At 49.8% G+C, this 10,330-nt stretch overlaps 2 non-coding genes across 2 annotated transcripts; both read left to right on the top strand.

Moving 5' to 3' along the window:
* The first annotated feature begins 3,233 nt into the window (after nt 1-3,233).
* TRNAA-CGC (transfer RNA alanine (anticodon CGC)) lies at nt 3,234-3,305 on the top strand. Its single transcript has one exon. It is a non-coding gene; the product is annotated as a tRNA-Ala (tRNA).
* Nucleotides 3,306-7,766: 4,461 nt separating this feature from the next.
* Nucleotides 7,767-7,839, top strand: TRNAK-UUU (transfer RNA lysine (anticodon UUU)). Its single transcript has one exon. It is a non-coding gene; the product is annotated as a tRNA-Lys (tRNA).
* Nucleotides 7,840-10,330: the final 2,491 nt, after the last annotated feature.

Raw genomic sequence — 10,330 nt, 5'->3', positions numbered from 1 at the left:
TGATGCGTATGAAGACCATTGGGGAGCACATTGTGGCCCACATCCGGCATGAAGTGGACTTCCTCTTCTGCATGGACGTGGGCCAGGTCTTCCAAAATAGCTTTGGAGTGGAGACCCTGGGCCAGTCGTGGCTCAGCTGCAGGCCTGGTGGTACAAGGCAGATCCCGAGTCTGCAGCCTACATTCCATTTGGCCAGGGGGATAGCTTTTCCTTCCTTTTCTCTTCCCCCTTTTTTGTGAGGGGTCTCCTGAACCCAGAGCCGAAGCATCCACTAACTGGGTCTACACCAGGGATGATGAGAGTGGTGATGGTAAAACACACTGTTCTTCGTTTATGACCAAGTTTTGTGATCAGTTCATTCCTCTTCTGTCGAATCTCCCCCAAATTAGCCTAAATTTTTAGATCAGCGCTCAGGTCACCCATCTTACCATGCTTCATTTCTCACCAACATTATTACTTTATTCCAACTTCTTTCTTTTCTCCCACATGGACCTAATTTCCCCGAGGTAACACACTGCTAATCTTCTATACAGCTGCACTATCTTATGGGTTATCAAAAATAAGAATAGCAAAATTAAAACCACCAAATCAATAAAATAGTACTTATTGTTTATTGTGCATATAATAATAGCTCGTGAACTGGGAGCTTTCACATTTAAGGCTGATAGGAAGCTCAGGGCATGACATCACAGGATGGCTTATAATGTGAAAATGAGGAAGTTGTTTAATTTTTATAGTGATTGGTTATTGCAGTGGGGGGTTCCTGATGGTTGAGGATCGCTTGAAAGTGATTGTTTTACACCAAGTTTTAGGAAGATGACTTGTTTCTTTTACAATCATCAGAGGTGTTTATGAGAAATAACCTACGTTTCACTTGTGTTCATGAGATAAGCTAGATTTAGTTTGGCTTATGTGGCTTAAATTGTTTTAAGGCAATTTTCCAGTCTAGTCTCTATTTTGTATTTAATTTTAACAGGGTCTCCCTTGCCTCGTAGTCATGACAGAAGTTGAAGAAAAAGGAAATTGGAGACAGAAGTGAATATTCCAGCTGGGATTCTCCCTGGTGCAGAATTAGAACTGGTGCTCTGGTAGACTTTTGGTGAGCAGACCTTGGAGTGGGCTAGGCTGGGGGGCTTTTAGTGGCAGAAATGCTCTTTGGTCAGATAGCCTTCTCTCGACATAGGTTTGAAAAAAGTTTCAGGCTAGAATTTTGTGAAATAGGCAAGTTAAATACACTAAGCCTTGTTCTACCAAGTGTTTGATCCTATAATAGTGCAGAAATAAGGGCAATCATCCGTTGTAGGGATTTACTGTAGTGTAGGGTCTATCCAGGTGTGCAGCTCCGTGGGAGCTGTAGGAGAGTCCAGCTTTTTCCCTGGGTTCCTTCAATACACCCTTTCTCTTTCCCCTTCAAGGCTGTACACATCCAGGTTGCATCAGCACAAGAGAGACAAGAAGGAGTGAGACAGAAAGAAAGATCATGCTCCCTTAGGATCTCTGGGAAGGAGAGGAGTAAGCATGTTATGGCCACATGAATAAGCTCCTGCTCCTTCCATGGCTTTCACAGTTCACCAAGGAACAGGAGAGAGAAAGAAAGAGCAGGGGCACCTGGCTGGCTCAGTTGGTGGAGCATGCAGCTCTTGATCTTGGAGTTGTGGTTTGAGCCCCATGTGGGGTGTACAGATTACTTAAAAATAAAATCTTAAGAAAAAAAAAGAAAGAGGAAAGGAGAGAAAAAGAGGCCCTTGTGCAATGTTCGTTAAATTTTCTTTTGTATTCTCAGTTGAATGTGTGTGAAGGCTGAGGAACAGAAAACCTACCTACTGATTTTTCTCTTCCCTCATTTTCCTTACATATAAACACACACACACAGAGACAGACAGAGAGAGAGAGAGAGAGAGAGATGTCAGTAGGCCAGATCAATCACCAAATGTGGCAGGATATCAATCCCAACTTCTGACGGAGGGAGCAAGGGAAAGACCTTTCTCCAAGAATGCAGTGCTTTCTGAACAGAAAGTTGAGAAAACTGTTAGTGTCCATGAAGTCAGAGGCGCAGTGGAAATAAGTCAGGAAAGCCATAGACTACAGGTCTACAAGTCCCAGATCCCCAGTTTGGAAGGTCCACAAAGACATCAAGGAATTCTTCTTCCCACAGTATGTCAGCTGACCGCAACCATCCTTCTGCATTCACTGTTTCCAGTAAATTTTTCAGAGGACTCAGGGACGAGAATCAGAACTGGGAGTCTTCCATTTTTCTTGCCTTCACTAGCAAATACTTAACGTTTTTAAATCTTTAAATGAAAATCTGCCCAAAATACGTTTGTCAATATTACACAAGGCTCTTGGATGAAAAAGAGCCGTAGGTTCTGAAGTCAGTGAGTAGATGTTCGGCGGACACGCTAAGCTGAAAGCGAGCATTCCAGAGCAAATGGCTTTTCTTCTCTTTCCCAGGCCAGCCGTCTTACTTGCTCTGAGGGTCCAGGACGCCCCGAATTTTCCAACCCACCGATGGCTTCCCTTGGAGGTGTCCAGGGCTGTGACTTCATTCTTTCAAATATCCACATCTATCGCGGGCTTTCTCGCTGTGTCGGCGGATTTCAGAGCGAAGGCAGTTTGCCTGCTTCGCTGGGTCCCCCAACCTTGCTCCGCGGCCCTGCGCCTGCCCTCGCCCCTGTTCATTCCTCCAGTCCGCGGGAAAAAGTCACTTCATTTAAAGTGGAGAGAGTTTTGAAGTTGCTGCTGTTGTTTGTGAAACCTTTTGTGGACATAATCGTCAAGAGAGGGACAGAGAGGGAGAGTGGAACCAGGCCGAGGACCAGCGCGGAGTGTGCGACGCGACAGCCAGCAGGTGCCGAGTTCAACGGCTGGTTCACCCACCGAGGCCCGGCTGCCTGAGCCCGGAGGCGCGCCGATCCGCACCGTTACCGCTGCGGCCCGGGCGGGGGCCGTTCCCGGAGCTTTCGTGGCGGAGGCAAGTAGCTTTCCCCCAACACCGCTGGTGAGCGGACCCTGGAGCAGGTCACCCAAGCGGGGCGTCTTAGCACGAGAAAAGGCGCTATTCGGATTACAATCTAGTTACCCGGTGAAGCCTGTAAGTACTACCCACTTTAGTAATTTCTTAAAAAAGAGTGACATTTAGTCCAGTAGATATTCTGCAGGCCAATTCTTATAGCTTGAAAAATGGGAAAAATAGAAGTAGTATTTTACAAAGCAGGAAAACCAGAAGGGAGCTGGGGGGTGTAGCTCAGTGGTAGAGCGCGTGCTTCGCATGTACGAGGCCCCGGGTTCAATCCCCGGCACCTCCACTCTCCATTTTCTCCAGGATTAGGAAGTCTTCTGGATTGCTTTTATTGTTCATGCATTTCTCCCGCTGGGGCTTACACCTCCCAGCACCCGCAGCTGCAAAAGGAAGACAAGAGGGAAGGGGCTCGAAAGAAGGAACCAAGCCCACCAGAATCTCCTCCTTCCGAAGCCACTCCAACCCGCACATTCTAAGTGGCTTTTATTGAGTCTATCCAGAAAGGGCAGGACAGAGACAGGACAGACCGAAGGAAAAAGGAAATCTACGCTCCCTCTCAGTGCCAGTTCTCTGTCAGCTGTGCTCATCGGGCCTGGGTGGTCTGACGCGGGGAGGACCGCCGACCCCCAGGCCTTGGCGGTCTGGCCTCCCCTCCGCTCGCCCCGGGCCTCCCCGCTCGCAACCACCGCCGATCACCTCACGCGCGCAGCTGGGGTGCAGGGGGCGGATCCCAAACATTTTGGGGGAGAGATTGGGAAAACACCGGGCAACCGCAGCGCGAACGTTGAAAAGACAGTTGGAGGCTCTCAGCCCTCAGGAAAAGCTCGATTTGGGAAATTGGGCCGAAGGTATTAAAGGCATTTCGTTCGACGCCGGATTTTGGCAGAGCGGTCGTTCTTGTAGATGGTAAATTGAGTCTCATTGGAGATTTCCACATGCCACGTGGTAGAAAACACCCAAATCTGTACACACACGTGGCTGAAATAAAATCGCAAGGGTTAGGGTTCCCTTCCACACGTCTTCCCTCGGCGCACTGAATTCTAGTTTCTTGGGTTGAAATCATTTGCCAGGCCCAAGACGGAGCAGCTTCTGCGGGGGGTGGGGGGGAGTGCCATGTCAGCAAACCTAGACTTAGGTAACTTCCACGTCCCTGTGAATGACCCGCTTGACCAGACCTGGAGAGTATCCAGTCGTTCCCCAAATGCCCGGCCAGTTCTGGGCCTCCTGGCCCCAAATAAGGTTGATGTGGCCCCAGCCAAACAGCAATTTTCTATTTGTCACTTCCTTGTTCTTTATTCTTTCTCCTATAAAAGTTTCCTGCCTTCTACCCCCTTTTGCAGTCCTCTGAGAGTGTCCACTTCATGAAGTGTTAAAGTTTGCATCACCTCAATTTTCTTCTGCAATCATTTTTAACACTTGTTTTTAGAACTTTAAGGAAAGTCATAAAGTGGAATCCATGAATTAAGGCCACACCAAAGATCCCAGAGAGAGATGCAGCCCAAAGGGGCAGTGTGGTGGGGGGGAAGGGGGTTGTGGGGACTGGAGGAAGGGTAAGGGTAGATAGATGTGTGAGTTTTCTTGTGTTTCCTAAAACAAACACTGTCCTATAAAGGAGGAGCCAGTACAATTATAGAACTACTTTGTTTCTAAACATGATTCTACACTGTGTGGTTGTATCAAAATGAGTTCTATTTTCATTTCCTTTTGGATGCCAGTTTGTGTATCAAAGGTGTAGAAAATCTGTAAACGCTGAGCTTCAAGAGACAGAACAAGGTTTGCTTCATGTGTACACACAAAAGATCTCCCTTCTCAAAGGCAGTCGGGTCAGAAAGGGTGGGATTGGCCATTCACACAGGAAAATGGAAGACGGGACTCCAGACTCAGACTCAGGATGCCCTGTTTATACAGCAGGTGCCAGAACCACCTAAAGCACAGGTGTTCAAGGGGGCTGCTTTTAGACTCTCCCAGCTAAGAGCTACTTTTAGAAAGCAGTGGCTATTTCAGGGCAGATGCCAAGTAAACACTGCTTTTAAATTCCTTTTTGGGTGAATTAGCTGTTCTCTTGAATTTTCCTTGTGGTAACTCTTGGCAGAGAACAAAAGGCTGCACTTGATATTTTCCCTTCCAGGAGCACCAAAGTGTGTTTTTCCTCTTACACTTCCTATTCTCACTGGATTAAATATGAAGCTTCTACATGGCCTCAAGTATGGCAGTGGGGCAGAACCATGAAAGAAAGTCTCAAAAGAGCACTGGGAGTCTGGCCACTGTAGTCTCCAAGGGATTCCATATGCTGGGCACTCTTCTCAGGCAAAGGAAATAGCTAGTACCGAGGGTGTCTAAACCTCATCTTTGGCCCCCACATGGCCGCAGGGGTCAAGTGGCCCTGAGCTTGGACCTCCAGATCTGACCTGGTCTGGTCAATCTCCGTGGTAGCATGGGTTTCCCACACCATCACCCCAGGGTCCCTGCTCCTGACTACCAGGGACCTGCCGGAAAATGCAGAGGAGTGGGCACAAAGGAAAAAACAAACAAACAAACAAAAAACATTCAAAAAGTTGTCTCTGAAAATCTAGGTCCAGATGGAAAGAGAAGACAGAAGATCTCAGCTACTAAAGGAAAAGGGGAAGGGTCTGCCACAATCACTGTTCTGGCACTCTTCCGACAGAATGAATTTGAAACGTCAACGAAGCACCTTCAGGAGGATGATGACAACGTCCGCCAAGCACTGTCATCCCTGGGCGGAATTCTGCTGAGAGCTCGCATCCAGGACCTGGAATTTCACGTGGCTCTCAAAGAGAAGGCGGTATTACGATGTTGAAAGTGAAGGTACCGCGAGGGCCCAGAGAGACCCACTGGGGCAGGAGAGTTAGGAATCGTTGGTTTGTTTTTCTGGAAAAAAAGGAAAGGCGGGCTTGAGACTGGTTTTGGACCCTGGGATTCATCGTTTGTGCTTCAAGGATCTTCCTGCTCCTCTCAGCTTGCTCCGAGGTCCCGCTCCTCAGCTAATTCTCGGGAAAGCATTTCCATCCCAACCGGGACAAATCTCAGGACGGGGATGTGTACTTGTGGCTTCAAATTCCGACTTTCCCCCCAGCTTCCTCCTCCTCTGCATTCAAAGCCTTCGAAAGGGCCGCGAGGGTCTTGCGGCAGGATATAAGACAAGGGCCGTGCCGTGCGGCGGGGGGCGGCATTCCGGTCCCTCCCGAGGAGGGGGCGGCGCGGTGAGAATTCACGGCACCTGGCGGGACAGACGCGGCGACGGTGCGTGCCGCCAACCCGGGGCGGCCCGGGGCAGCGGCACCGTTCCCCGCGGAGGGTCTGTTCGGGCGGGACGGGAGCGCGGACGGAGGAGGGAGAACGCTCTCCTCTGACCCAGAACGGCTGTCGGAGGGGACTCCCCGGAGTCAGGGGCGCGCGAGGGCGCGGTGCGCGGAGTACTGCGTGTGCGGCCGGCTGCGCCGTGCGCCGGGAGCGCGGCTCCAACCAGGTGCGCCGTGCGACCGGAGCGCGTCTGCAGCCAGCCCCGGGTCGCCGAGGGCCACGCTCTCCGCCTTCGGCCCCCTTGTGTGGTAGTCACGCGGGGGTGCACAGAGATTTATACTCCTGAGAAGCTCCCCAGATTGAAAATCTGGCGGGTCCGAGAGCTGGGAACCCAGAACCTGGTAGCTTGGACCGCGTAATTGGGAAGGCCTCCCGTAGGAGGAGGCGGAAGGGGGGGTGAGGCTTGGGTGGTTGGGGCGAGGGAGGAGGCCGGCTGGGGCTGCCGCCGGGTGAACTGGAGAGACCCTGGCCCAGGGGCCTCCACCCAGCCCGACCCGAAGATGTCGAGAAAGATTCTGAGTCTCAGGAGAAGGAATTTAAGGACAGACGCGCAGCACGGGTGATGAGCGACACAAGCGGGAAAGGTGTTTTTTTTTTTTTTTTTTTTTTTTGAGCAAAAGTACACTCTCGTGATGTGAGAGCAGGTGAGAGAGACGCCGAGATGCGCCCCTGGGGGTTGGGTTTCTATCTTTTATTGACAGTTGCTAACTATATGGCGGAATATTTATTACTTGGGGCTGGAAGCGGGGTTTCCTCACTTGCTCAGGGCTTTCCCGTCGTGGCGCCGCCACCGTGGGCCTGTCCGGGGGGATCCGGCCTCTCGTGGGTGCTGCCAGCACAGGCCCCGGACCTTCCCCCCAGCGGGCACGGCCGCCTCCTTGCGGGCCTCGGGGCATCCGTTAGAGCCTCAGTAACTGCCCACCGTGACACGGTTAGCAAAGTAGGAAGAAGTGGACTTGAATAGGGATCTTTAAACATGAAGAGGATTTGGGTAGATGGGCAGGAAGGGCGTGTCCAGCTCTGCATCGTTTCTCTACATCCTCTAGGTACAAAGAAATACTGGAGTCCCGTGTATTTTAAGGGAGGTGAGACGAAAACTTTCGTCCCACGAGAAGACCCCACTCGTTTTTACCCAAACGGTGGGACTTGAGAGCGTCGTGGAGGCTCCTTCCAAACCTGAGCCCTTCGGAGCGCGCCCTGTGCTTGGGTTTTCGAGGGAAGCCCGATTGTGCCACCCCGGAGTCTGGTTGTGGTGGGAGCACTTCGTGAGCGTGGGAGCGGGGTCCGCCGGCTGCTTTGTTTGTTTGAGAGTAGGAGTTGCGTGTGCAAGTGATTGCTGTCAACATACCCAGAAGGGCAGAAGAAAGTCAACAATAGCCTAATACACTTACCTTTACCAGGCTGTCAGAGGAAGCTAGGCGCATGAGCCCGGATAGCTCAGTTGGCAGAGCATCAGACTTTTAATCTGAGGGTCCAGGGTTCAAGTCCCTGTTCGGGCGTTGAGTTCACTCTTTTTTTTTTTTTTTTTCCTTCGTATATTCTCAGGTCCAAAAAAGCCTTAACGGTACTTCCCTCCCTGGTCAAGGGGGTTGGATCCTGGCACGGGGAGTGGGTACTCTGTCTTTGCTTGTGTAAGAGGGAGGTGCCTTTTACCATATGAAAAGAATGTTCTCCGGCTTGCTGGAAGGTTACTCTGTTTCCTCCAGAAGGGGAGAGGAACTTGGATTTGAACCTGATGAATTTAAGATACCTACACATTTAAGATGCAGTCTTGTGAAAATATTTGACAACCACAGCGATCCCTGAAAACTGCTATTGTAAGAATGATTCTAAGATTTTCTTTAAAAATTATTATTAATTGTGGGGTGCCAGGGTGGCTCAGTTGTTAAGCGTCTGCCTTTGGCTCAGGTCATGATTCCAGGGTCCTGGGATCAAGCCCCGCATCAGGAAGCCTGCTGTACTCCCTCTCCCACTCCCCCTGCTTGTGTTCCCTCTCTCTGTCAAATAAATAAATAAAATATTTTTAAAAAATTAAAGATTGTATTTATTTATTTGAGAGAGAGAATGAGAGATAAAAAGCACGAGAGGGAAGAGGGTCAGAGGGAGAAGCAGGCTCCCTGCTGAGCAGGGAGCCCGATGCGGGACTCGATCCGTGGACTCCAGGATCATGACCTGAGCCGAAGGCAGTTGCTTAACCAACTGAGCCACCCAGGTACCCTTTTAAAAAATTATTAATTATGTAGCTACAGGGGGGAGGGACAGTGCATAGAGTGAGAATTGAGAAGGGTTCATGGTGATTTGAAGATTGGGAACGCATTAATGGTATTCATGGAAAACCCTGTTGTGAGCTAGAGTGATCTTGGCTCTGGATTCATTCTAGATAGCATAATGCTTCTGGAACTTCCTTAGAAATCCCAGGAAGTGCCTAGAAATCGAGGCAAGGTTGTTGCTATCTCCTCTTTGCCTTCCTGTGCCCGTAAGAGACTCTTGTTCATGTTCGCAGAGGTCCCCTGCAGTCGGTGGTGAACTTCTGAGGATCTTGTTTGTCTTCAGGGCTTGTCTCTCAGTTGTCTCATTGGGCTGCTAGACTCTGGGGAAGAGAGAGGCGTGAGCTGAGGGAGATGGGCTGTTTTAACTTGGCTCTGTGTCCTGGTGCAAAGCACACCTAGGCTCATGCCCAGTGCTCCCGTTAAGTCATCACTCGGCACCTCGGCTGGAGCAGGCTGGTCCCCGAGTGGGCTGTTGTACATCCCTGACATGGAGGCTTCCTCTCCATTTACTTCCAGCTGTACCTCAAACATTTTCCCTGAATTTTTGTGGCAATGTCCAAACTTTCTTTGCCAATGTTACTGAAACATCTATTCAATGGAAGGCTGTGGGATTGACTCTTAAGTTACAGAATTTTTTGAGAAACTGAGGAACTCATTTTAATCAGAAGACAGAACACACCCGTGACCAAAATACTCTATTCAGAAAACGCCCAAATGTGGGGCGCCTATGTGGCGCAGCCGGTGAAGTGTCCAACTCTTGGTTTCAGTTCAGGTCATCATCTCAGGGTCCTGGGCTCTGTGCTCAGTGTGCAGTCTGCTTGAGATTCTCTCTCTCCATCTCCTTCTGCCCTACCTGCTCATGCTGTCTCTCTCTAAAACAAATAAATAAAATCTTAAAAAAGAAAACCCCCAAACATAAAGTGTATGTCTAACCCATCTGTGTCCTGAGTTGAGGACAGTTGAGACAGCTATTCAATTGCATTATGTAAATGTTGGCCTGAGGGAAAACAGAAGCCTTTTGTGCCTTTTTGGAAGGGGTCCAGGCCCATTGAAGGCATTCAAATATTTGTTTAATGATGTTCCTGCTTTCCCTTAGGATCTTTGACTGACAGATCCCCACTATGACAGCACAGGTCAATTGTCAGAAGTTAAATCAAGTAACTTTTTTCTTTTCTGGAATTTGGAGGAAAGAAGTACCAGAAAGAACAGAATAGTCACGAGGGACTGAGGTAGAGGGATACAGGGCCTTTTCAGTGAGGACACGTGGTCATCCTGCGCCAGAATGTTCTCACCTGCCTTTTGTAAGGGGGAGTGGAAGAAGAACTCTCTGTTACGTGCCGGTCCAATCCAGTTTTCTCAGGGATCCCTTGTAATACACCAATACCAAAGGGAAGACATAAAACTTTTTTTTAAAAGATTTTTAAAAATTTACTTGACAGGGGGAGACACAGCGCGGGGGGGAGCGCAGGCAGGGGGAGGGGGAGAGGGATAAGCGGGCTTCCCGCGGAGCAGGGGGCCCGATGCGGGGCTCGATCCCAGGACCCTGGCATCATGACCTGAGCCGAAGGCAGACGCTTAACGACTGAGCCACCCAGGCGCCCCTTCTGTACACATTTTTAAACCACCATGACAGGCAGTGATCAATTAGAAGGAAATATAGGGGAAATAGATATTTGTAATTGTGATAAAAGTATAAACTAATAATAAGTTAAACTAAAAG

This window comes from Eumetopias jubatus, unplaced genomic scaffold, assembly GCF_037043125.1.
Source record: "Eumetopias jubatus isolate StellerSeaLion01/CBP00866 unplaced genomic scaffold, mEumJub1_p1.0 scaffold_6, whole genome shotgun sequence".
Taxonomy (NCBI): Eukaryota; Metazoa; Chordata; class Mammalia; order Carnivora; family Otariidae; genus Eumetopias; species Eumetopias jubatus.
The sequence above is the reverse complement of the archived record's forward strand: the minus strand, read 5'-3'. Positions and strand labels throughout refer to the sequence as shown.